The sequence below is a fragment of the Rattus norvegicus genome, chromosome 3 (genome assembly GCF_021556685.1).
Source record: "Rattus norvegicus strain SHRSP/BbbUtx chromosome 3, alternate assembly SHRSP_T2T, whole genome shotgun sequence".
In the NCBI taxonomy this organism is placed as follows: Eukaryota; Metazoa; Chordata; class Mammalia; order Rodentia; family Muridae; genus Rattus; species Rattus norvegicus.
Genome location: NC_141536.1, coordinates 135788604 through 135815805, shown reverse-complemented (window position 1 = coordinate 135815805; position 27202 = coordinate 135788604). Strand labels below are relative to the sequence as shown.

At 42.1% G+C, this 27202-nt stretch overlaps 1 long non-coding RNA gene across 5 annotated transcripts in view; it reads left to right on the top strand.

Annotated features, from left to right (window-relative positions):
- The window catches only part of LOC103691916 (uncharacterized), a 92911-nt gene extending 65709 nt beyond the window's left edge, over positions 1-27202 (top strand). For 2 of the 5 annotated variants that reach the window (XR_015684679.1, XR_015684681.1), the window contains exons 11-13: positions 2376-2489; positions 22740-22965; positions 26689-27202. This is a non-coding gene — a long non-coding RNA (uncharacterized LOC103691916). Of the gene's footprint in view, positions 1-27; positions 92-1308; positions 1461-2375; positions 2490-22739; positions 22966-26688 lie in introns of those variants that run through there. The other 3 variants (XR_015684678.1, XR_015684680.1, XR_015684682.1) reach the window with 3 other exon arrangements.

Genomic DNA, 27202 nt, shown 5'->3' with positions numbered 1-27202 from the left:
GAAGAATCCTACTCCCTTAATTCATAGAACTATGGACTGGTCACTTTACAACATGACCAAATGGGACCACGTTCTCGGAGTTACTGACTCTGTAAGTAGTTAAATAAAGATGAGGGTGCATTGGAGTAGGATGGACATTACTACAATGGAACTGGTGTGCTTATAAGAGGGAAAGATACATTTACACGCTGAATGTTCTGAAGCATGAACTCTGACTGCTCAGAGGGTCCCTCTTTCCCCTTCCCCTCCCCACTTCCCCCTCCCTTCCTTTCTTCCCTACCCCTCTTTCTTCTGTCTTTCCTTTTCTTGTATGTGTGGTGTTGTGTAGGTATGCTGTAAGTGTGTGTGTGTGTGTGTGTGTGTGTGTGTGTGTGTGTGTGTGTTTGTCCATGTAGTTGATACTGGGTGTCTTCCTCAGTCACTCTCTACCTTAATTTTTGTACAAAATCTCTTGTGGAACCTAGAATTACCTATTTAACCAGAGATGCTGGCCAGTGAGCTTCAGGGATCTGACTGTCTTCTCCTTCCCCATCGTAAATGTGATTGTGGAGAAACACTAGTTTTTACATGGGTTCTGGGAATCTGAACTTAGGCCCCGTGACCTATTCTGAGATTCCAGCTTCCTTTTCACCCTTTCTTGCCTGCATGAAGCTGCAGTGACTCTTGATGTATGATTATTTATGGACAATTCTCTAGATATTAAAGGGATATATTTATGCTCCCAGAGGATATGCAAAATAAGCTTGTTTCAGGGGCAGCCTGGGCCTCCAGCAAATTGCTTTTGGAAGCTTATACTTCCCAAACAGCTTTGGCAGTTGGTGACTCACTACTCAAAGGGTGTTGTTTTTGTTCTTTTATTATGTGTTATAGAAACCACCAGGTCTCAAAGCTGAATGCATTGCCAGGCACTTACAGGCTTAGTGTCAGAAGTATAGTGTAGGGGCAGGGCATTAAAGGCTTTAACCAGGGAAGCAAGAACCAGTGTGGATCTTTTATGATGGCTAGTGTTTGGCACCACTGGAGTCAGTTGTTAAATACAGTCATTAGGAACAGTTTATGTAAACTTATAGCAAAACAAATCATGTTAAACACAGGCAATGTATGTACGCGATATTACTCTGCTGTTTTAATAGCTGTGGTCTTCTGTTGCATGGTGTCTATGCTGATGGTGCCTTCTAGGTGCTTCTTCCCCACTCTCTTTGTTCAGTGACATCCTGCTGGTGGCTTGGAGCTGGCCTCAGTGGAGCATTTACACCCGAGTAAGGAGCAAACATGACACATCGGTACTTTTCCATTTTCATTTTTCAGCACCAGTGGCTGGCCCAGGATCCTTGTGTGTCTGGAACATTTCTCTGGAGATAATGATGTGGTTAGCCAGCCTCAGTCTGCAAGGTGGGGTTGGAGAATGCTGAACAACCACCCACCCATGTGCAGCTGGGATTTCTGCTAACCTGTGTCTGGTTGGTGTTTGTATACATAAAAGGCAGAAGACCCACTGTTCAGCAGCCACTGGAAGATTCCTACTCAGGCAGAGCTGGAATCTTTTCAGCATTAAATTATTTAATTGTTGCTTATATATACACATATATATATTCAAGTATATATAGTATATCGAATACATTATATATAGTTTATTCAACTATGATGACATATATATATATATATATATATATATATATAGTGTATGATTTCCACAATCAAGTTAATCAACACCCTAACACTACCTATGGTTACCATTTTATATTAGGTGGAGAGGGACAGAAATCTCTTTTGTTGTATTTCAAGCACACTATACAGCATCATTTACACTCAACACATTGTCAATTAGAATCTTAGAAAATTGTCCTTTTTTGCACTAACTTTTTATAACAGTTAAATATATATATATATAAAATCTCAGTTGAGTTCAAATATTAAAGTAGCACATATGACCCAAGATAATTTAGCATTTTTCTAAGGCATTTCCTGATTCTCCAGGGCTAGATGAAAAAGAGTAAGAGTAACTAGACTGTATGGAATATAAAATAACCTTTTGCTTATAATTTATTAAATGTGTTATTTTATTATTATTACAATGGTTGATCCTCTGGTGACCTGCAAAACCAGATGCATGGATACAGAAATTTTAAAATTCAGAAACTCTTTTCTAAAACTTTAGGGTGAATAATTTACACAAAGTCCACAAAGATTTAGACAATGCAACTATTTCTTCTGTCTTCTGTTACTGAAGTTTTAAGACCTAAACTAATTGCACACACCACAAAACAGTAAAAATCCTTAAACTTCATGTATCATAAAAGTATTACTTTGTTAATGATGTGTCTTTGGGTGAGAGGGAGGGCATTTCTCAACTCTTGCTTATGCTTTGTTTGTAGTGATAGGGTCCTGGAAAAGTCACTGACCCCCAGAGATACCCTGAACCAGGGGTTTCCAAGTCTGTTGTCTCTCACCCAAGAAGAATAAGGAAATACAAGAAAGAAGTGAGCAAGGTAAAAGTGGATTTATTAAGGAAAAGTGGGAAAGAACTCTTCCCAGTGGAGTGGGAAGGGCTCTAAGGGAGGAACAGCACATGGTGCCCTGCTTGATGAGCTCTTATGAGTCTTATGAGGGAGACTGAGGTAATCTTTATTGGGATTGGTCATTTATGAGAGCATCATGGACTGAGCCAAGTAAAGAGTTTACATGACTTGTGAATGTACTCTAAACCTAAGAAGAAGGTTATAATTTCATGCTGGGTAGAGGCCAGGCTAGGCTCTTAACTACTATCTTATTAGCAGGGAGCGCCACTGTCTAACTGCTAGATTGTGTACTCTTTGACCAGTGTCTCATCATCTTCTGGCATCCATCATCTTACCTCATATCTATGAGCTTTAAATAGAATCTCTCTCTAGGTGTCTTTGTTGATAGCTTCAAAGCTGGCCCTCAGTGCTCCTGAATGCACTCTCGGTCCTGGGACTGCTCTGTCTCTTGCAGCTATTCCTTACATTGACATCTTGGTGACCTGGAGCCAGGAACTAAATGCTCACAGAGCAGCCAGGGACAGGTTTTTAGTGCCTAGAGCATTGTAGGGTTCACTTGGAACCTTGATTATGCTTAGTCTAGGATGATGTCACTACAAGGGTCATTGCTCCTCTAGAGAGGAGTCCTTTGTGTGATGGCAAACAAGTCTAGCTCTACCCTTTGTCTGTCCTCTTCTCTACCAAACATCACTGCTGCTTCAAACATTATCTCCTGGCTTCTAGGCTCCATTAAACATTCTCTTGTTTGCTTACCACTCTTCTCAGTTAGTGAAGACCTTTGTGATATTAATTCCCCCCACTAGCCTTTTCTTCCTACATATAAGCCAACTATCTGTCTGGCCACCCATGAGGCTAGGGGTGAGGCCTAGTGAAAGTAACCTTATATGGAATCTTCAGCATCTAATTTGATTTTCCAAACATTAGAAACAGTTTGGCTATGTGAAATAATGACCTGTCAATAGCATTCTCTACGTTTACAAGGAACTAAGTTATTAAAAATCAAACCAACAAGCTATGTTTTGCCTACTGCCCATCCAGGAAAAGTTTTATCATAAGGTTGTTTCCAGGCACACAGGCTAGGTCCCACTCTACTCCTCTGAAGACATCTCATCTGTGTTTAATCTGTACCCAATACTTATGTCAACAGAGCTGGAGTCTTGTTTTCATGGAACCTTCTCTCAGATTTCAGTTCTTCTCCTTGGCCCTACTACTCAACAGTGATTGACAGAAAGTCAAATATATCCTCAAAAAATGAAATAGTTAATTATGGGATGTCATAGGCCTTAAAGATGGACTTAAATGACACCCTTGAATGTGCATGAATGTGTATTTATGGGCAATACAAAAGAGTTCTTATTCAATGACAGGGTGATTGAAAATGTTGGAAACATCAAAGCTACATGCCTGTCTTCCAGGCCCTTTAATGTGTTGTAGGAAGAGTAGGAAGATGTTCCTGGCTGCTGAAAAATCTGGGGAGGCACCCTAAGTCCACTGAGTCAAAACACTCTGATGAGAGTCCATATTCTTAAGACCCTGTGATATCAGAGATATTGAGTTATTTCCAAGGGTCACTTTCCTGTGCAAGGCCTGCTGCTTTCCAACACTCTGGAAAGGTGCTATTGTATGCTTCCCTTCTGGTCTTGCAATTCGGGATGCTCTGGGCCTTGGGAGGAAGGTAAGGCTAGGCCTATGGGGATAGTAGGGATGTTTAACTTGATGTATGCTCTCCTCAGTAGGCCTTAGCCCCTTCAGGTTCTGTACAACTTTATAGATGAGTCTCCTGGACATTTCTTTGGGTTTACCCCCACTGGGGCTACCCATCTTCATATATTCGTTGGTTTCATCCACTCCCAGGACCTTGCTTGCAGGTCATCATTTTTGCACTGTGTCCACCCCTGCCTTCTCAGGTCCTCTACAAGAACAGTACATGCTCTTAAGTATTAAGCCACTTCTCCAGCTCCCTCCAACTTCCTTTACTTTTAAAATAATTATTTATGAAGCTAGAAAGATGGCTTAGAAATTGAGAGTACTGGCTACTCTTCCGAAGAACCCAAGTTTGATTCCCAGCACCTATATGGTGGCCCACAACTGTTTCAGTAAAAATTAAAGAGGAATGTTTTCTATCAGTTCCTGAATCTGCTCCCTTTGGCTGCTACTCTGCTACACAATCCGCAAGCCACCATCTCCCAGATTTCTCCTTTTTAGCTGCCTTCTCTGAGAGGTCCCCTAGGTTGTAGTTACCACACCTGGTGCATGCACGCACACACACACACACACACACACACACACACACACACACACACATCTTGCTCTGTGGGTCCTGCACATTCTCACTCTGTGCAGGCAACAGAACCAGATCCACATGCTCCAATTGCCTCTCAGCCATTTCTTTCACCTACTGTCCTGTTTAGCCTGGTAAAATCAAAGTTCCAGAAACATGTAATTTAGCAATTAGATTTACATGTTAAATCTCAATCCACATTCATCCAAACAATAAATTCACTGCCAATTGATAAAGATATAAACTGCCCACCTAACAAGATAAAATTGATCTAGTTCACCTAAATCTGAATCATCCTCTTCCATAGATTCCATCTTGAACATCATCCTTTCTTCTCTCTCCTGCCTTACAAAAACTTTGTCCCTGTCCCACTCTCTACTATCCAATCATATATCACCTTGACATCAACCTATACACAAGCATCTGTAACCTCAGTTCCAGATGGTTAAGTGCCTCTCTTCTAGCCTCTGTGGACACTGAATGCACTTGGTACGGAGATATAAACCATCAAAATACTTACATATGTAAAATACTAAAAATATACTTTAAAAAGTAAACATATTTATTTTATGCATATGGGTGTATGCCTGAGTCTATGTTTGTGCACCATGTAGATTCAAGATCCTGTAGAAATCAGAAGAGGACACTCTGATTTCCAGCTGTTGCTGGACTTGTTAATGTTTGGAGATGGAGAACCAACCCTCTTGGCAGCTTCCACAGTAGTCTAGCTCTGCAGGCAATTGGACAGAAGTGTGAGCCCTGCTTTTGCTTTAGGCAAGCCATTTAAGTTCTTAAAGTTCTTGAGTTCTATATATAATATCCTCACATGTAGAGAGTTGATGCTTCATTACATTGTTTGAAACTTTAGTAAGAGGGTGAAGTTAATCAGAGGAGCATAAAGGCTTGAGCAACAGTGTCTGATAGAAGTGGCCAGATAAATACAGCCAGTTCTTGAAGCTGGACCTGGCACAGCCAGGGTTAGGAGTTCTAGGCCAGCAGAACCACAATCAAGGGTTTGGTGACAGATGTTTAGGTACAGGCAACTCCTCAGAACTCATTTTATGACAGAATTACTACTTAAACAGTTTATCAGGCACCATCAACTGGAAGCCAAGCTCAAGAGCCTGCAACTCCTTCACTGGATTTCAAAGTCCTTTTCCTGCCCAGAAAAGAACAAGAAACAGAGTGTGTCTTGCTGGATAGAGAAGATATGCTCCCTGGAGGTGCTGGGATATGAGGGGATTTGACTCTTCTGGGTGAAAAGCTGGTAATATCCAACATCAAGTGCAATGCAAATGGCTGTGCATTTTGACCCTATGAACCTTCTAAGAATCGACCATGAGAAGTTAAATATGATCTAGGAGAATGCGTAGTAATATCACTAAGATTGTATACAATACTGAAAATGAGAAGTGGCATGTGCCCAAAGTTGAATGTGAATCTCCTTCACATTGCCTGCTTCTGCTGAGCAGGGAGAAACCACAAAGCAGATTTGGGAGCTCAGTGGTCAGAACACCAATTCAACCCCTAAAAGGAGCAGGAGGAAAGTACTTCCTTACCTCAGCATCTCCATACTATTGTTAATATCTTGAAGGCTAGATAAGTAGCACAGCAAATGTGTGGAAAGTCTCTCAAAGACACAGATGAGCAAGGAAGATGTGACCCAAGAAGCAGAAATGACACTCTCAGAGAGACCAAGCAGACTGTGACTGCAGCATATGCATAAGCATATGGAAAAAGCAGCCTTTCAGAGGACTAGGGGTGGTGGAATATTCAATAGTGACATTTAAATGCAGTGATGATATTTGGATATGCATTTGTCGGAAAGTAAAGTAGATCCCCTTTTATGTCATTAATGCTTCTGGAAGTTATCATTGAAAAGGAAATAGTTATAAAAATCAAAACTATAGTTGGCATGCATGGAATATTGATATGAATAAGGCAAACCCCATGAAAGTTATTAAGCACAAGATCGAAGTGTATAGTTCCTTCACTCTGCTCGACAGATTCTTGTTGTGTGGTTCACATTGTCCTTGAATTTTAATCTCATGCCTCCACCTCTACAATGCCTTGATTACAGATATATACCATCATGCCTGGCTTGAAGGTTTTGATTACATAAGAGCAATTTGAAAATCTTTTCCATCTGATGGAAAGAACAGGCAGTTCCCCAAAGAATAGAAGCAAATGGCCAACAAGTACTTTTCAAAGTGTTTAACAAACCTAGTCATCAAAGAAATGAAATTTTAACTACTTCGAGGTAGCACTTCACCATTGTCAGAATGACTATCACCCAGAAATATAACAGCAAATGCTGACAGGGATGCAGAGAAGGAACACTTACCCACTACTAGTGAGAATGCAAACTAGTACAGCTATTGTGTAAATCAGTGTGAAGGGTTCTCAAAATAGTAAGAGTTGAATACGACCCAACTGTACCACTCCTGATTATTCATATGCACATGTGTGTGTGTGTGTGTGTGTGTGTGTGTGTGTGAATATATACATACACACATATATTAAAAGGTCTCTAGATTCTATCATGGAGACACATCCATGATTATCACTACCCTATTCATGATAGCAAGGAATTAAGCCACCCTAGATGTTTGTCAACAGATGACTACATACTGAAAATGCAATACACATAGACAATGAATTCTTCAACTGTAAAGAAAATTGAAATTATAAAATTAATGGATGGATCTGGAAAGTATAATATGAAGTGAGAGACCAAACTCAAAGAAACAAACCTTGTATTGCCTCTGATATTTGGCTCCCGGCAACATGTGTGTGTATGAATGGGTGAATGTGGGCAAAACCAAAGAGAGGTGAACAAGAAGGGGGAAAAAAGAGACACAGCGGAAGTAGGAGAGGACAAAAGGATTTGGCTGACCGGAAAGCAGAAGAGAAGCTAAGGGTACAAGCCAGGGACTTGGAGATAAAGACATGGAGATGAGAAGGCAGAACATTTACTAAAATATACTTGGTTGGAAGATGTCATAATATTTAATATGGTGTTTGCAAAAAAACTGAGATAAAGACAAAAGAAAAACTTCTTGCTATAAAAGGTATCCTATTATCTTCAGGGACATGTTAAAATTTGGAGAGTATATATAATTTATATCTATCTTTAAAAGTTTTATCTAAAGGAACTCTAAATTAGTAAAAAAAAGATTAGCAACAGTGGGGAAGAGATGTGACCAGGTTGCTCCCAGTGGAAGGAGTTTCTCAGCCAATGCAAACATTACTGGAGTTCAGGGAAATTCACACTGGAACATCCATGAGGTAAGACCTTGGGTCTATCAGTTGGCAAGCATTAAAATGTGCGGTGATTTCAGATCTGAGCAGGTGTAGGAAACAGATGTTCTAGTTGGGGGAGAACAAGTAAATCCAGCTACTTTGAGAAAAGACTTTGATTCAGCAATCCCACTTCTCTGCCTCCATCCTAAAGAAGCAGATGAACGGAGGGAGGTGCGTGAAAATGTTCACTGCAGCGGTGTTTAGTGGAACGGAGGTCACAGGGGGCAGGGTTGCCATTTTCACCTGGTTGAACTCTTGCTATGTTTTCAGGACCTGAAAACAAATCACTAAGTAAACACATTAAATTGCAGAAGGCTGGGGATGTGGTTAGTAGCAGAGCACTTGCTTAGCATATGCAAGCATACATACAAGCTCAAAAGCTTAGTTTAGATCTGTGTGTGGCTCAAAGGCTTAGAGCCTGTAATCCTACTACTTGGGAAGCAGAAACAGGAGGAGCCCAAATTTGAGGTCATCCAGCATTACATAGCCAAATCCTGCTTCTAAAGAGAGAGGAAGCAAAAAAGAGCATTACACATGAGCTTACATTTTGTTGAAGGGCAATTACATTTGTAGGTTACATGGGGGAAAAGAAAAATATGGGAGGATTAGTGGGTGAATGAGGTCACAGTAAAGAGGGATCATAGGCATTTTCAATTTCTTGCATGGGTGTGTTTTTAATTTAAAAATATTTCGACAAAAGTATAGGTCACAAATGTACCATTTATTTTTGTTCTTTTTGAGACAATTTCTTGCTACAAAGCCCAAACTGGCTTCCACTTCCTATGTAGCTTCAGATGGTCTCAAACTTAATCTTTCTGCTTTTGGTTCTCAAATGTTGTGCTCATAGGTATGTGCAAGCATGCTTAGATTTTACTACACTTTAAACAGGTATCATCACCTAAATATTGTTCTGGTCTCTTGGACTGATTGACGAGCACTTGGTCCTTGCATGAGGGGTTCTAAACTTGACCTGAAAGGGGAGGAATCATGGGCTCTATTCTAGTTTCTTCTTCATTGTGTAATAAACTCCATAATTAAAAGCAACCTGGGGAGGAAAAGCATTATTTTTCTTAAACTTCCAGATCACCATCCATCAGTGAAGTCAGGGAAAAAATCAAGCAGAGGCCGAAGCAAAATCATGGAGGAGAGCTGCATACTGGCTTGCTCCCCTCTGCTATGTTTAGCCATTTTTAATACAACCAAGAACTAACTGCCCAGAGATATACCATAACAGTGGACTGGACTCATCCACATTAACCACCAACAAAGAAAATGCCCCACAGACATACCCACTGACCAATCAGATCAAGGCAATCTCCTAATTGAGACTTCTTTAATTACTATTGGTTATTTTAAGTTGACAGCTGAAGCTAACTTGGAAAGAGTCTTTTGGGGAATTTGAGGACAACATACCTAAAGGAGGCTCCTCTGCCACTTCCAATGCCAGGGTGTTCCCCTCATTCCTGTATATAGGGGTGGAATCTGTCATGGCTGGAAGACTGTATACAGCATAGGCTCTGCCAGTGTCCACTGACTCAGACTCTTCACATGGGTTTGAGGGCCGTTGAAATGCAACAAACTCAAGGTGTTGTGCTCCTGATCAGGCATGCCTGAGTGTGACAAGAATCCAGGCCAAGCTCTTCCAGTTAACCCATTCCTATATCCCTGGCTACTGCCTATTGGGTATGTTAGGCCCTATTCACTCTACTCATCTGACAGCCTGGACCTCAGATCCAACGTCTCCTAGATCTGTGTCCAGACCTTAGTTAGTGACCTCAGGAAGAAGTGTGAGCTGCAGAGGAGCATGGGCTGGTGACAGAGACTAGCCAGGGCTGGCGGCATATGGGTAAGAGCTTCCTTCGAGGTGACAGAATGGACATTTGAGACAAGGAGGAGCTGGCAGAGACAAGGTGGCATCCTGAATAGGGTATCAGCACATACAAATAAGGAAAGATAAAGATGCTCCTTTCCCTTGATTTTTTAAAGGAGGCAGTAACCAACCAACCAATCCATGTCCTGTGATTTCTCTATTCTCTGAGTGAAGCCTGGAGATGGGACAGGATACATGGGGTCTTGGTAGGAAGCCACTCCCTAGTGTAGACAGGCTTGGATTGGGAAGATGGCTAAGAAAGGGGACATCTGGATATGTTGGGTACATGTATGATTGACTGCTAATGTGCCTCTGAAACTAATTTGAAGTGACTGTGAAGGAGGTCTGGAAGATGACTTCTATGTCTGCACAGGAGACACTGGTGGGAGGGTTGCCATAGTGATCAGACACCCAGTGTTATAGTGCCATTTCTTCCTTTCCCCGTGGGTCTGGGTCATCCTCTTGGCAAGTACCCTCCTGGAACATATAGTTTATAGTCACAGGGATAGATTGAGGTGTCAGTTCAGTTGCACCAGGATTATAGTGGCCTTTGGGCTCTAGGACTGGCTTGGCCACTTGCTTATTGTCACAATGAAAATTTCTTGGAGAACAGTAAACAGAGGCAGGTTATCTAAGAAGTCAGTGCCAAGGGCAATAAACCAGAAAAGTGTAAGCGTTAGAATTCCAACTTGTAGAGAAATGCTTTCTAAGAAAAGGACCATCACTGTGGTTCTGCTAATTCAAACAAGAGCTGCCGGCCCTCATTTCCCCTGTTAATACATGTCTGCCTGGTTTGCCTCCATATCCTGAAATCACTTTTCTTTCCAGAAGACTCGTGTAGGCCCTGTGAGTTGCCCAGCAAAACATGGAGTCAACCTGAGGGTCAAAAGGGTGCATGTCAGTGCAATGTTGGTCTCACTGATGTGGAATCTCTGCTTCTGTGAGCACTTGGATGCTTGCCAGACATGGAGAAGACCTGAATGTGAGAGTTAGGGCTGCCGAGCAGAAACCTGGGAGGGGATACTTGTGGTCAGGAATGCTTTCAGAGTAAGAGATAACACTGATATCTCTGCTTTGCCTTCCCAGCCCCAGTACAAACATGACTTCAACTAAGAAGGGACTTGCTAAAGCTTAAAGACAGAACTCTTCCAGTAAGCTACATGTATCTTTAGTTTACCACAGAGCTACAATGCCTACCTTAACATATATTGCTATATATTATTTTTAAGATAATTTCTTTACTTAAACATATCTTGACAATGGATGCATTTGTTGGTGGTGGTGGTAGGTATTTTTTGCATATGATCTCTGTGCTTTTAGACATTTTCCTCACTAATTTCACGAAGGTGAAAAAGATGTCACACAAGAGATAAGAGATGTGATCCTCCATTCTCCTTTCTTACAGATTTATTTTATTTTTCTAACTATGGGTATATGTGTGGGCACAGGCACAAGTGAGTACAGGTGCTCTCGGAGTCCAGGAGAGAGTGTTGGATTCTTAGAGCCACAATGGCAGGCAGTTGTGAGTCTCTTGATGTAGCTATTGGGAGCCTGACCTGGCTGCTGTGCAGGAATAATATGTGCTCTTAATGGTGGAACCATTTGTTCAGCACATATGGGCCTTTCTGAGTGCTGTGAGATGCTCAGTGGAAGCAATAAAGCATGACAGCTGAGGACACCCTGTCTGTACTGGCCAGCCATGGAGCAGTCAGACTGCTGGCTCATTCTTCTTCTTCTCCCATAAGCCTGGTATGCTTCTTCACTTCCTGTCTACCCTCTGGGCAATGCCTGGGGGACCAGCTTCTATCATCCACCTTTCCCTCACCCAGTGCTCCATCCCTGAATGGAAAGAACTGCTGTGGGCATAGTGTGTGCTGTATGCTGTAGGAGTGAGATGAGCTCCCAACACTTCCGTAACTATATTTAAGATGCCTGCAGACCCAGAGAGTTTGCCAAGAGCAAGATCAAAGCTCCCTCCTTTTGGCTGATTGATAACAGTATTTTAAATGCAGAAAAGTACACAAAACTATACAATAAGTGAACTCATGCGTCTTAAAAATTTTGAAGCCTTTTCTAAATTTTTTATTTTTAAATTGACATATGATGTTACAATTCAGTATGTGTATAGAATAAATTTGTAATGTTCAAATTGGGGAAATTGGCATTTGACAGTGGAGGATATAAATGCATGAATGTGAATACATACATATATGTGTATGGGACACATAGTAAACTATTTCACACTTTTTACTTGTGATAGTTTGGATGATAATAGCTTTCATCAACTCATATGGTTGAATGCTTAGTCCCCAGTTGGTGAAACTGGGGTTTGAGAGGGATTAGAAAGTGTGGCCTTAGAGTGGCTGTGGCCTTCCTGTAGGAGAAGTGTCACTGGGAATAGTCTTTGGGATTTAAAAGGCCTAAGCCAGGCTCAGTCTAGCCTTCTCTTTGCCTGCAACTTGTGGATCAGATATGAGCTCTAGCTACTGCTCTAATATCATGCCTGCCTGTTGCCACGCTTGTCTTAGTTAGGGTTTCTATTGCTATGTAGAGACACTATGACAATGGCAACTCTTATAAAGAAGAAACATTTAATCGGGGCTGGCTTACAGCTTAAGAAGTTCAGTTCATAAATGAAACTCAAGACGGATGATCAAAATGTGAATGCTTCACTCCTTCTTTAAAAGGGGAACAAGAATACCCTTGGCAGGGAATAGAGAGGCAAAGATTAAAACAGACACAGAAGGAACACCCATTCAGAGCCTGCCCCACATGTGGCCCATACATATACAGCCATCCAATTAGACAAGATGGATGAAGCAAAGAAGTGCAGGCCGACAGGAGCCGGATGTAGATCGCTCCTGAGAGACACAGCCAGAATACAACAAATACAGAGGCGAATGCCAGCAGCAAACCACTGAACTGAGAACGGGACCCCTGTTGAAGGAATCAGAGAAAGAACTGGAAGAGCTTGAAGGGGCTCGAGACCCCTTATGAACAACAATGCCAAGCAACCAGAGCTTCCAGGGACTAAGCCACTACCTAAAGACTATACATGGACTGACCCTGGACTCTGACCTCATAGGTAGCAATGAATATTCTAGTAAGATCACCAGTGGAAGGGGAAGCCCTTGGTTCTGCTAAGACTGAACCCCCAGTGAACGTGATTGTTGGGGGTAGGGCAGCAATGGGGGGAGGATGGGGAGGGGAACACCCATAAAGAAGGGGAGGGGGAGGGATTAGGGGGATGTTTGCCCAGAAACCAGGAAAGGGAATAACACTCGAAATGTAAATAAGAAATACTCAAGTTAATAATAAAAAAAAAAAAAGAAGTTCAGTTCATTATCATCGTGGTGAAAACCATGGCAGCAATCAGACAAAGAAGGAGCTGATAATTCTATATCTTGATCAGCAGGCAGCAGAAGGAGACAGCTGACTTGAGCTTCTGAGACATCAAAGCCCACCCTGGCAGTGATATACCTCCTCAACAAGGCCAGACCTAATCTATCAAAGCCACAATTCCTAATAGTACCACTCCCTATGAGCCAAGCATTCAAACACACGAGTCTATGGGGGCCATTTCTATTCAAAGCACAACACTTTACAATATGATGGCCACTAACTAACCCTCTGAAACTGTAAGCAAGCTCTCAATTAAATACTTTCTGTCATTAGTTGCCTTGGTTTTATCATAGACATTGTCATTTTCTGTGCTGTCTTAGTGACATCAAATTTGCTTTATAAACAGTTGATTTGCTCCCACTTTGGAGAATTCTTTAATCTAGTTTTTAATCTTGAGGCGAAAAGAGCCAGAAACACTGTGATTTGAGTAAAAGAATTACTGAGATTTGCCCAGATGTCCAAGTACCCGCTGATGTGCTAAATCAGGAAAACAGCAAAAACAAAGCCAATACACAAGAGGCACAAATGAGTGCCTGGGTTAAAAAGCCTCAGCATCCTGGAAACCACAAGCACTGTGCTTCCAGGGTCTTAGTCGGGTTGGCTCCTGCAGATTAGTGCATGTACCTAGGGGAAAGTGAGGCTAGCACTCCATGTACCAGCTTGTACCAGATGAGGGCCTCTGCTCTTGCAAATCAATAGCTTTCATTTAGGAACAAACAAAACAGCAAATACGGTTATTGAAACACAAGTTTTTGAAACAGAACATGCACTTTTATCCAGACCAGCCGGAGGAAAGAATTTGATTTGCTTCATGTTGGACTGATGTCATGTATCATATCAGACCCTGGAGGAGTACAGGGCACACAGCATCAATTGCTAACACTAGTGAGCTATTGTTTCATAGCACGATCTCTCCCTAATATCACATCACCGGTTTGTGCTCACTTGGAAAAATGAGGACATGGGATTTCTTCTCCATACTAGGCAGTGATTCAGGAGGATGGCAAGAGATTTTTTTCAGATTGTTTTGGTTATCAGACAATAGTGGGTGGAATTCCAGAATCAATTCCCAGAACAGTTGAATGTCCTTGGGTTGGAAACTCTAGTTCTCAATGCTGTAGTTTGCAGGGAGTGGGGTATGGGTACTGTTCAGCCTGCAGGAAGAGACTGGGTGGTTTCTGACACAGTGCTCAAAAGTCAGGGATATAATAGTGATAATGAGTAATGTCAGGCCATGCCCGAAAATGCGAGCCCATCACCTCAGCTACTCAGGAAACTGAGCCAGGAGGATTACAAGTTTAAAGCCAGTCTAGGAAGCTTAGTGAGACCCTATCTCAAGATGGGAATGTGAACATAGCCTAGCAATGGAGAGACTCTGGGTTTATCACACATCCGTACAAAAAAGTAATACTGAATAATGTACAACTTCCTTTTAAAGTCTTTGCCCAAGGACTACAGTGAGGTAGGGCACAGGAGAGCATCAGCCACAAGTGTTTTCTCATTCACTCTAGACACTGTGGTGCTCTCTTAAGTCTTGTGCAGCTCAGACTCTAGAACGTGGTTTTCTATTGCCCAGAGATCTGGAAATAACTCTGGGATAACAATGTGCCTATACCTCTTTCTTGGGAGAGAAAGTGATGTACATAGTAGGTGCCCATTAAGTGTTTGCTAATTAATTAATTTTTGTTAAGCAAAGTATACAGGTTAGTTTTTGTCAACTAGATACAAATCTAGACATATCTGGAAAGATTCTCAATTGAGGCACTGCCTTGTTCAGATTTTCCTGTGAACATTTCCTTGATTAACTATGATGTAGGCGGTTCCAGCCTACTGTGGGTGGTCCCTCTGCCTTTGTTTTCTGGCTTGTATAAGGAATCAAATGAAGCACATACGGACAGGAAGTTATGATAGGCAAGACAATAAACAGCCCTCCTCTACGGCCTCTTGTTCAGCTTGTGCTTTGAGTTTGCATCTTGACTTCTGTCAAAGGTGGGCTGTAGTGTGGAAGTATAAGGCAAATAAATCCCAAGTCCAGGGTATTTGGTCCTCTTTGTGATCCTTAACTTTGTGTGTCGATCTGACTGAGCTACAAGACACCTAGATATTTGCTCAAACTTTCTTCTGAATAGTTTTGTGGGGTCCTTTGGATGCCAGTAACATTTGAAGAGTAGACTAAAGTCAATTGTCTTCTCTAATAACTGTGAACCTTATCTAATCAGTTGAAGGCCTAGATAGCCCAAGAAGGCTGACCCTTCTTCCCCCAAGAAACAGAATTGTCTATGCCTGGTGGTCGTCAGTGTAGGGCATTAGCCTTTTCCTATCTTTGGATTCAAACTGAAACAGGCTCTTCCATTTCTTTAGCCCAAAAATGTGCACACTGGGACCCAGGCTTCCAGCTTGTTCCCCGTCACGTAGAACTGGAGACTTGTCAATTATATAGATACATACATTATAATAAATTCCTGTAAGTAGATCCGCTGTTCTCTTTCTCTGGAGAAGCCTAGCAAATGCAAATTCACTGAAAGCTTGCAACATAGGCGTGCAAACAAACAGGCTAACATTGATCTGCAAACCACATTGCATTATTGTTGACTTCTGGAAACGCTCACTCTTCACCATGCTCCCTTTTTAACTGTTCAGTGAATCCCCATTCTATTTATCATCATATTATAACCATTTTCTTTGGAAACAAAAGTCTCACTCTATAGCCCAGGCTAACCTAGAACTTGAAACCCTCCAGCTTCAGCCCATAGATGGGATTATAGGTGTATGCTCCTATGTCTGGTCACCACAGTACACTCAAGTTACACTAATAGACATTTCCAATGCTGATGGAGTAACATTAACTCCAATGATTCAGGATTTCAGAAGAAATCTCTCTCTCTCTCTCTCTCTCTCATAGAATTATCAAGTATTATACAAACACCTCTGTAAGTCATATCCCAGTGTGTTAATGTGACACACAAGTGACCATAATTCCTCTTGATTCTGCAGTTCCCTAAAGGAATTTGGACACAGATGAAGCTGTTTTGTTTGCATTTTTAAAGTATGACCAAAAAACTCCACACAGAGTTCACTGCTGGTTACAATCCATGTCCTAGATCTCACAAACCACAGCTTACTCCATGGGACTTTTCGTTGTAATGTCTAGCTAGAGAACTCACAGGAAGACAGAAACAAGATGTTGTTTTGAACAAGTGAGACTCCAACCTGCAGTTTCTGCACTCTCCCCATGGCTACATGCTATTCTCTTTTCTTTCTATATTTGAAGGAAAGCCAAGGGAGTATTTATGTAATTCCTGGCCAAATGCAGCCCCTACCCCATATCCCATTTTTATCTTTGAATAATATTTTTATGTTTGACTTCATATTCATAAGTCAAATAATGAGACTGACTGTAGGTGGTGAATCAAGAGGAAACCATGTTGTTTCCTGAATCAGTATAAACAAAACACACTCCCACTTCAAAGCATCCCGGGGATAATAATCTCCTCTTATACCTCCAGGGCTAGGAGAGGACTGGACACTTGCTTTTGTTTTGTTTGTTTGTTTTGAAGTAAACATTGGCAATGACACAGTGGTGCTCTGCGTATGGTTTGTCCTCGTCTCCATGCTAGTAGTTGCTATGGCCAGACACAGTTTTTCTGGAACTGTCTGCCATGAATCTATCAGTTCTGCTCTGTCGCTTGGAGGTCGCTTACTGTCTCTTTGTTAGGTTTACTACACACCAATCGGCAAGATATTTTCACTTCAGTTCTCGTGCTATGTGCTTCATGCTGGCCTAAAATTCTTAATCTTCCTCCCTCTCAAGTGCTGGGATTATGAGCATTCACCACTACTGCTGGTAGAACCACTTTGAAGACACTATATAAATTTAGCAGATTACATACTCTGGCTAAGTATCCACTTAGCTGAGCCATTAGTTATAAAGTGGGCACAGGTTTGATTTGTTAACATCTTATAACTCTATATCATTATCATAGTCTGTCAACTAAATTTATGTATTTAGTCATGAAGTACTTAAAAGTAGGCTGATTTTTTGTTTTATTTATTTAACTTTCATATGAAGAACATTATAGGGATAATTGATGGAATCGAAATAGGGACTGTGGGTTAGACAATATCAAGGCAGAGTTTTCTGATTTTGAGAACAATTGTTCAGGGGTGTGTTAATGGATTGTCTCTTTCTTAGGAGTTAAACACTGTAATAAACGAGAGGAGATTTCTCCGACTTAGTATCAAACATTGCAAAATAAAATGTGTATACGTGTGTGTTGGGTGGGGGAGGACAAAGCATGTGGAACAATATGTAATTAATTTGTAAACTTGAGTAAAAGGAAAAAAGGAATTCTCATGCTACCCTGGTAACCCTTTAAAAATTTAAACAATATTAAAGTAAAAAGTTATTCCAAGTGAGAAGAAAACAACTGCATGGTGTGTGACCCAGAAAACAAGTGGAGATCAACAGTGACCTTATAATTTACTATCCATATAATACATATTTATTTTGTTATTTATCTTAACGCTTTAAAAACAGGGAGACAGGACAGTGTACTTTCTTGGACCATTGGGAATTTATGACAAAACAGAGTCAGTCAATAAAGAACCCTCTCTGCTCAGCCCATAACTGCCATTCTTTTTACTGCCACACGGTGGTGCTATTGGTGATGGAGCTTACATTCTGTGGCAGAATGACTCTGACCTCTGCAAAGGCTGCTTTGGAAGTGCAGGGTAGCTGACATATATGCAATTACCGTGCAGGGAGGAGTAGAGGGCCGAAGTCCTCGCAGGGAAATGTGCCAAGTCTTAATGTGGTAAGATAATTTTAGCCTTGGTGAGGTTTTATTTAGAAGAAAGCCAGAAGTCTAAATTGCATATGAAATAGTACATGTAGGGAGCGAATGATTTGGTAGTAGTTGGGCTTTTCCATGGATACGGGGAAATATCTTGTTCCACCTCTGTCAGGGTCTTAGCTTTTACAATAGGACTCTGATGCTCAGCCTCTCTTTCTCCCCTTGAACCTGAGCTGGCTGTCTATTGTAGTCTAACTGGAGGTGGGACTCCAACAGCAAAGCTGAATTGTCCACACTGAGGCCAGAAGAGTATCCCTCCCTAGCAGCTTCTCTGTAGACAAGAGTTAGTATATCCATAGTTAAAAGAATGAAAACAGACAGACCAAAACAACCAACTAGACAAGACAAAACAAAACAACAACAAATCAAGAGAGAAAACATAGTGGTTGTTTAAAACCATTCTTTTAAACTTAATTATAGGCATTCACTCTGACAACAAGTATCACTACTATTACTCTCTACCACCCAGAACCTGGGAATACATCCCCTTCTGGAGTAAAAAGACTCTGACTAGGATCCTGAGAGTATCCTGGATTCCATAGGCAAGTTCTAGTAAAAGAATCACAAAAAGAAGACAGCAGAAAGAGCTAGGAGCAAGGATGCCAGAGATGTCAGAAGTCTTGAGAAACCAGAGGAGGAAAAGGAAGGGTTTTCCCCTTACGCCTTCAAAGGAAGAAGCCTTAATTCTAGCCCTATATGGCTCCCTTTGCATGTCTGATGTATATAGAATGGTAAGAGGATTAGTTTGTGGTACCTTAAGGAGTATGTCTGTGGTAATTTATTATACCAGTCATGGGAAAGACATTTGGCCACTAAGCTTCTAGGAAACTCACTGTACACCAGAGGAAACTGATATGCTCTTGTAGCCTTGTGGAAGCTTTAGGACAAGAAAGAAGGGAGGGAGAGGGAGGAAGGGAGGAAAGAAGGAAGGGATGGGGGAGAGTCATTGAACTTGGAGAGGAGCATCCTGAGAGGGACTAAAATATACTTTGCCAGATATTTTGATGAAAATTTATAACAACATACTATTTTAATGTATATTTGAACAACCATCTCAGAGACATTAATTTTCTTGTGACTACATTACAGAAGCTTATGTACTATATGTTGGAAGTGAAGAAATGAAACAGATTGTGTACATGTTAGACTTTGGGTGCATGGCCTACCAAGGTCATCCGTGAACCTGTAGTGAGCTAGGAGGGAGTGAGGCCTAGTGACTGGCGTTAGGTCACAAAGATGTACCTTTGAGTGGGATGTTGGGACCTTACCTCCCTACTCCTTGACTGACATGAGGAGAGCAGCCACAGCGTGTTTCCTGTTTCCCCCATTCTGTTCAGCTTTACTACCAGCCCCAAGTGATAGGCCGGGCTAACCATGGACTGAAAACTTTGAAAGTGTAACCCAAACAAATCTCTCCTTCCTTTAAATTATCTCTGGCCAGGCTAACCATGGACTGAAAACTTTGAAAGTGTAACCCAAACAAATCTCTCCTTCCTTTAAATTATCTCTGGCCTCTTGCCACAGCAAGAGAGCTGACTAGTATAATTCCCTCAGAGAAACTTCCCATGATTGTGTCCTATCCCATATCACCCATCTTCCCCCTCATGACCCTCCTCCCCCTCCCCATTCTCTAAGGAGTTGAGCCACTGTGACAGGTGTAAAGGCAAGGGCTTTCACCAAGATACATCGGACATGCTTCCTACCTGGCCTGGCTTCACCTCTTCACATCTTGCCTCCCTTCCCATCAGCTCCTCTGCCCCTTCTTTCTTTATTTTAATTTTATTTTTTTCATTGTCATTGGATGAACATTCCTTTTGGTGTTTTGTGGTCTTTCTTCTAAGGTGAGTGGACCTTCAATTTTTCTTTTTGTTAACTTTACAGCTCAGGTGGACCTCAAAAATTCACTTTGGAGCTCGAGGTTGTTTCAAGCTCACTGGGCTCTTCCTACCTCTCCTCTAAAGTGCTGGGATTACAGGTGTGAGTTGTTGACACACCTAGCTGGGTTTAGACTTTCTGAAGCAGCCATTCAAGCTGCCAAGTTGGCAGTATTTGGGGAGTCTAGAGCTAAGGGCCACTTTTGTCTAGAGAGGGCCTCAGCTGATTCAAGGAATGTGGTGTGTTAGCCAAGCCATCTAAACCACAGCACTCATGTTTATTGTCCCACTCACCACACAACATCTTGTGTTGACACGTGGCCGCTGGGGGCTGGGGGTGGGTCTTAGTGATGCAGCACTTGTAAAGGATGTGGGAAATACTAGGATCCAGCCTCAGCACCCACCCATACATGTCAATGAGCTGCATTTTAATCTACATTCTTAAATAAATAACTCCAGACCAAATCAAAACACCCGGGAAGAATTTTAAGGAGGTCGAAGGAGCAAGTCTCTTTAGTGAGGAAATGTGATGGCTTCTCTAAATAATGGGCTGTGTTATTTTGATGATGCAGCTGTACAGGGATGAAAGCAGTGGCACGGGTCATTTCCATATAGAGGGAGTAGAGGGAGTGTCTTTGAAAAGCAATTCTTTTGTCACCCAGGGTTACACATATCTTTAAAAGATGGCCACAGTAAGCTTTGGCATACTTTGTTTTCTGGAAACATTGTTGGCCTGCATGTTGGTGACTAGCCCTTGTCTGCAGGGGTCAGCTGAGCTGTCACTGCTTTCATTTTATCAGATGAAACCACCCATCTGAAAAGGCCATGTTTGAGTCCATCAGAGGTGAGGAGTTATGGGCAGAGCGATGTGGAGATCCTTCTCTGTAAGCTCAGTTGCAGAGGAGACAAATCAATCATAAGACCTGCAGTTGGGGTCTCAGGCCAGCCACTTCGTGCTAAGAACTTCTGGGCTCTCTCAGAGTAGCTCATGTTTTTCCAAGATCGAAACACTTGGTCAGGGGGAGCTCATCTTTTCATTTACCCTCAGGATGAATTAGCATCTTAGGCAGAATAAATCTGGAGAAGGCCCAGGAGGTTTGCTGTAGTGTCTTGCATTTGCCTGGGACCGTGCTCACTTTAGAATTCACTGAGCAGGCCCATGGGACACTTATAGGAACAAACTTTGAGGTCTATATGACCCAAACTGCTGCCCATAGCTTTATCTTCTGGAGGCTCATTCTGATGCTGTATATTGGAGTCAGGTCAGCTGCCTTGGTCCATGCAGGGTACTGAAACCCTGACATTTTAGGCTTAGTTGCAGAGGAGACAAATCATATTTCAAGTACAGTGGATACTAATCCAAACAGGAGGGAGGCTCCACCCTTACGACCCAGTTGCCTCCCAAAGGCCCCACCTCCTAATACCATCACTTTGAGTAAAATCTGAACTAGCACAAGTCAGTGCTTAAATAAAGACACAAACAGACCATGTGTTGGCAGCATGTGTGGCCAACACTGTCACTTTACAAGGAAGGTAGTTCTAGGCAACTGTGTACCTGATAAGAGTTCTTATGCACCATGCTGAGTATCTTGGATGGGTGTTTTTGATTGTTGTATATTTGTAAGGCAGATGAATGGTCTAGATAATGGAACTAAGCATTAACGGGTTAAGACCTCAGCTTGAAGCATGGCAGAGGCAGGAAATCAAATGGGCTGTCTCTGGTTCCCAATGCCTATGATATTTGCACCATGTCAACACCTCTCCACTTCTCTCCTGCCTTGCTTACTCCACCTTCGCTGTGGGAAAGGACATCCATCCGACACATAACGATTCACTTTACTACAAAAAAACTCAACCTAGATGTGTACAAGTTGGTTGTCAAGTGTCTCATCTCTCCCTACTCAAGGCAGGGAGGGGAATGTGAGGCTTGCAGGACAAACCTTTGTGGAGGTTCTAGGTCAAATGATTTTCAACTACACCCTGGCCCTTCCTTGGCTTTCTCTGGGTAATTGTCATCAAGCTCAGGAGCAGGTCTCCGGGTGTGAATACACCCAGGGCTTGTCTTCCCTGTACATGTTGTCAAAGCACCATAATGAATTTGCAGGATCCTTATTTTACTGTGGGTGCCAGATTCCTAAACCATGGTAGACTGCATAGAGCTTAAGTTTACATCTGTTGAGCCAACTACAACTTCCTGTTTTTAACTTCTGGAGGCTTAAAAAGCCTAAACAAATGGAGGTTGTTTTGAAGCAGGAGTAAATATTCCCTTAGAGTATTTTGCACAAATAAGCTTCCTTCAAAATACACACATTTCAGAGGAAAGGGGCTCAGGGAAGCATATCCTGATCTGTCACTGAGTGGAAAATATAGCTGGCTTTTGTTTTCACCTCTCTCTCTCTCTCTCTCTCTCTCTCTCTCTCTCTCTCTCTCTCTCTCTCTCTCTCATTTATGCATACTGTGGGTAAAACTTGCTGTCAATCCTAGGACTCAGCCTGTTCTAGTTGTGAGCAGGGGAAAGCAACCTTGGATTGGGAAGATGAAGAATGGGCTGCTGACACCCCAGGGAAGGGAAGTTGCTGCTGTGGATACTGTCTGCCTCCATTTCGTGCCACCAGCCCCAGTTTCTGCTCCTCACAGGTGATATGACCAGCAGAGAAGCCCTAACAATGTCTGGAATGTAAGACTGCCTCAGGCTCGGCCTAACCACGAACAGAAGAGAAACTGCTGTGAGGCCATTGGAATACAATCAGATTTTAGAGGAAAGGGATTGGAGGATGAGTTGGATGACCAGGCTTGAGGATTTCTCACCTATGTAGTCATAGTGACCAATCGCCAGCTTGACATTCCACACTCCTGGAAGCAGGTACTAGACTCTAAGGTGTATGACCCATCCCTAGCCCCAGGAAGAGACCTCCTCCCTTCTACTTTGTCCGCTTTGAACAAATAGATGTGTTCCTAACTATTCAGTTCCTCACCACAGTCTCATCTGTGTACACTGCTTGTTCTACTTTGTGTGTTCTTTGAAAGCTTTAACCGGCCTCTCTCTTTTCCTTCCTTCATATGTTAAGGGCATGGATATCTATTTTGAACAGCACTGCAGCAAATCTTATTACAGCTGTTTGCTTGCTAGGTACTGGAAGTTAGGTCGAGGAGTTGTCAACAGTACTCCATCCATTCTGAACACATTCCACAAGTGCTATTCTTGATTTCTCCACCATCATCTCCACCATTTTAGAACAAGGAAACTGAGGCACATGAATCCAGTCAGGCAAGTGAGGCCTGGGCAATGTAGCATTTTAGCATGCTTGTTATTTGTCCCACGAAATAATTTCAGTCTAGGGTCACAGTTGATCATCTTGCCCCCTAGCATACCTCAGCACAGAGCCTTAGGCAGAAGGGGCTGCTGTCTCTGGGTGAATTACATTGGGTTTCTGGGCTGTTTGTGGGATTGTCCATCCTGGCAGGGGTTGGGGGGGGGACAGGAAGGAGAAGAACAGAGTTTGATGAACTTTGAACTGATTTAAAATAAGATAGCTACATGTGTTGTCCCTGCAGGCACACAGGCAGGATATGTAGCCTTCACATGAAGCCCTATGCTGTCCTTGACTGCTGTCTCTTTTGTGGGGTGAAATTAGCCAAATTCAGAGCAAGGCAGGTTCATCCCAAGGCTCAGGAAATGGTAGGGCCCCAACAAACTCTGGTCCCACATAGAGGGAGAGAAGTCAGGGATCATATTGTAGGGTGTAATGACTTCAGTTTTTCTTTGTTGAATAGCCAAACTTGCAATTAGAAAATGACTTAGTGACCAAAGAATTGTTCTAGTGACTGCATGGTAGAACATCTAGATGCCGAGATAGGAGTGCTGTGAGTTAGAGACTAGCCTAAGTTACACAAAAACAGTCTGTCTCCAACAAAACAGACAAACCTTAGTAACTGAAGTAATTCATCATGCCACAGATGATTAATTATCTTGTGAGCAACTATCAGTACCTTCTCAGTTGCCAGGCACGGAGGGGAAGGAAGCCTATAACCCAGGAATCTTGATCTTTAAGCACTGTGGTATAGATGGGAGCCCAGAATGCTTACCACTTGAATGACTAGAAAGTGGGTAACAAGGTCACAAGCACTTGAAAGTGTGAACACAGGCGTCTCATAAGGCCAGGGCAGGGCTTAAAGGGAAGTGAATTTTACACAGCATTTCCTTTCTGTCAGAGTGATCCATGCATCTACTTTTCAGTCTTGTAGAGGGAAACAATGTGACCCTCTCAATACATCTTGCTGTGTATTATATTTTAAATGCAACGTTGGTTTTAGCCACATAGGAATGTGTTATGAGGCTTATAAATCATCACTGCAGTGCTCTAGACAGCATAGGTTTCTACAGTTCTGAGTTTGAACTGTTAGATAATCTTCTCCCAGGATAATATGGTTATAACTGCTCTCTTTGCCATTAGTTATTATTGTCAATCTCTTTCTCTGCCTAAATTATAAATTAAACTTCACCACAGAAGAATCTGTATAGCAAAAGATATAAGATCTAACATTTGGCACAGTCCCTAGTCTTAGACCTCAACTGAGGGTCTTAGACTGTTTCCCCTGTGAATAAGGAAGGACTAGTGGGTAGCTTGCTTCAAAGGAATCATGGAAAGAACTAAACTTACATAGACTATTTTAAACAGCTTATATGAATTTGCCCAAGTACTGAGCAAAGAGAAAATGAAAGTCTACTTAGATTTACATGTAATTTCCAAAATTACAAAACAATAGTTCGTAAGTCAAATTTAATATTTATGGGGAAATTGAGGCTTCTATTTTTGGCATACTTAATAAATGAGATATTAGTGTGAGGTGACAGGAGTTATTGATGGAGCCCCCACCCCAGAAGCTCTTTCAGGATCTACTCCATACCCTAGCTGTAGGGCTGCAGGTGGCTCAAAGTCTTCCAGAGAATTGCCCTGAGTCCATAAGGCTTGTAGGCCCAGGAACCCCTTAGACATGGGACATCCCACTAAGGTCATAACAGGTAGAACAGCTTCCAATCCTCATGGAGTCAGATGCAGCTGACTCCGGGAAGCTTCTTGCTGATTGTGTCTTCTGTACTTCCTCTGAGGTTTGGCCTCCTGACAGAGAAGTGCTATCTCAGCCTTGGGAAGCCCATGCAGGTCAGATTCACAGAGGCGCAGGTGAATGAGTTAATTTCCCTAGGTGACCCACTCTTTCTATCTCAGAATGGAGCCTCCTGGGTAGACATGTCACTTTGGTAATGCATTCCAGTCACATTTGTTACCTGTGACATTTTCACTAATAATTATATGGAAGCAGCTTTCACTGTTTCTCGGGATTCATTTTTTTCATATACCAAGTAAAAACAGTTTTGAGCAGTTTTCTGTTAATGACTTAGAGCTTCATTTATTTATTTGGTGATGATTAACCCAGTGCCTCGTGTATGTGCTCTACCACCAAACTGCCACTACCTGCCATATTGACTTAGAAATATAAGTTGGGACTCTAATTATCTGTTTCGTGACTTTCAAAGTATCAGCAGATTGTATAAAACGATGTGGAACTTAGAAAAGACCGTTAGGTCTTAGGTAATCTCTCTTAGATTGATTTATGTCTTTATCATCTCTATAGTTGTGCCCACAATTGTCTGTCCAGCACATTTTAACAATGCTCTCTGCTGCCAGCAGAGGGTGTCAGATCCTCTAGAACAGTGTTCCTCACCTTCCTAATGCTATAGCTCTTTAATACATTTCCTTGTGTTGTGGTGACTCCCCAACCATAAAACTATTTTGTTGCCCTTCATAACTGTAATTTTGCTATTGTTATGGATCGTAATGTAAATATCTGATATACAGGATATCTGATATATGACCCCTCTGAAAAGGTCATTTGACACCCCCCAAAGGGGTCATGACCTGCATTTGAGAACCATTGCTTTAGAATTAGGTTTACAGATGGTCGTGAGCTGACATGTGGTTGCTGGAAATCAAAGTTGGGTCCCCTCAAAGAGCAATCAGTTCTCTTAACCACTGAGCTGTTTCTCTAGCCCAATGTCTTAGCTTCTTAAATGCAGTGTGACATCAGTTGGAAAATACCTTTCCTTAGGCTGTTTGCGTCTACATTCACGAGCAGTGGTTTGTTATTGTTTCTTCTCTCATTAACCATGTGCAGTTGTTATTTAAAACTTTTGGGGGTTTTTCTGTTATGTGAAGTATGCTGGCCAGTCTAGTGGCCAACTGCCATATGTGAGTGGCTATTAAGTTTATCAAGTTCCATTAGCAAGTGCTAAGGCAGAGATTTTGAAGACTTTGCCCAAAACACCAGAATATAAAGTATCTCAGCAATTTTCATCTAAGGATGATAATATTTGGGGTATATTGAAAAAGATAAGATTTATTATAATGTTATAATCTAAAAATGCATATGTTGTCAATAGGAAACAACTCCTCTCTTCATAGTATGCCTTAATATAACTTCACTGGAAGCTGTAAAGGAACAGAGTGGGGTAGGAGTAAAGGGGTGATGTAGAGAGGACTATTTCTTCTGGGAACTGGCCCATGTCACATGCATGTTTGTATTTCAGGCCTGGATTTTAGGAAGATGAACATGATGAGAGTTGTCTCCATACGAGTGGAAAGCTTATCCAAAGCCTTGTCCTCAGGTCTCCAACCAGTGCTTGGAGGAGACCCAGGCCACCAACTGTAAGAAAACAGGAGGAGTCCGTACAGTGCCCAGCACACGGCAGCTTACTCTCCAGGACAGGCTCGACATGACATGCACACCAACTGGGTCTGTAGGATTCTTGCAGTGTAAAAGGGGAGCATGGTGACTTCATGACCTTGCTAGGCCAATTAGTCATCTTACTCTGAGAGAAGAATAAGCACAAGGGTGGAGAAAGCAAACAGACCATTGTTCCAGCTGCTCCTAGAACAAACAGATCATTTTATTCGACATTTATGGGGAACTATTAATCTCATCCTAGACAATCAAATAGCAAAGGATTGTCTATTTATCCTGACAGCAGGAATTCCAGGCTGATACCATCCTTTCATTACAAATGTCATCACTTCAGCTATCATGGACTTCCCTAGGCAGAT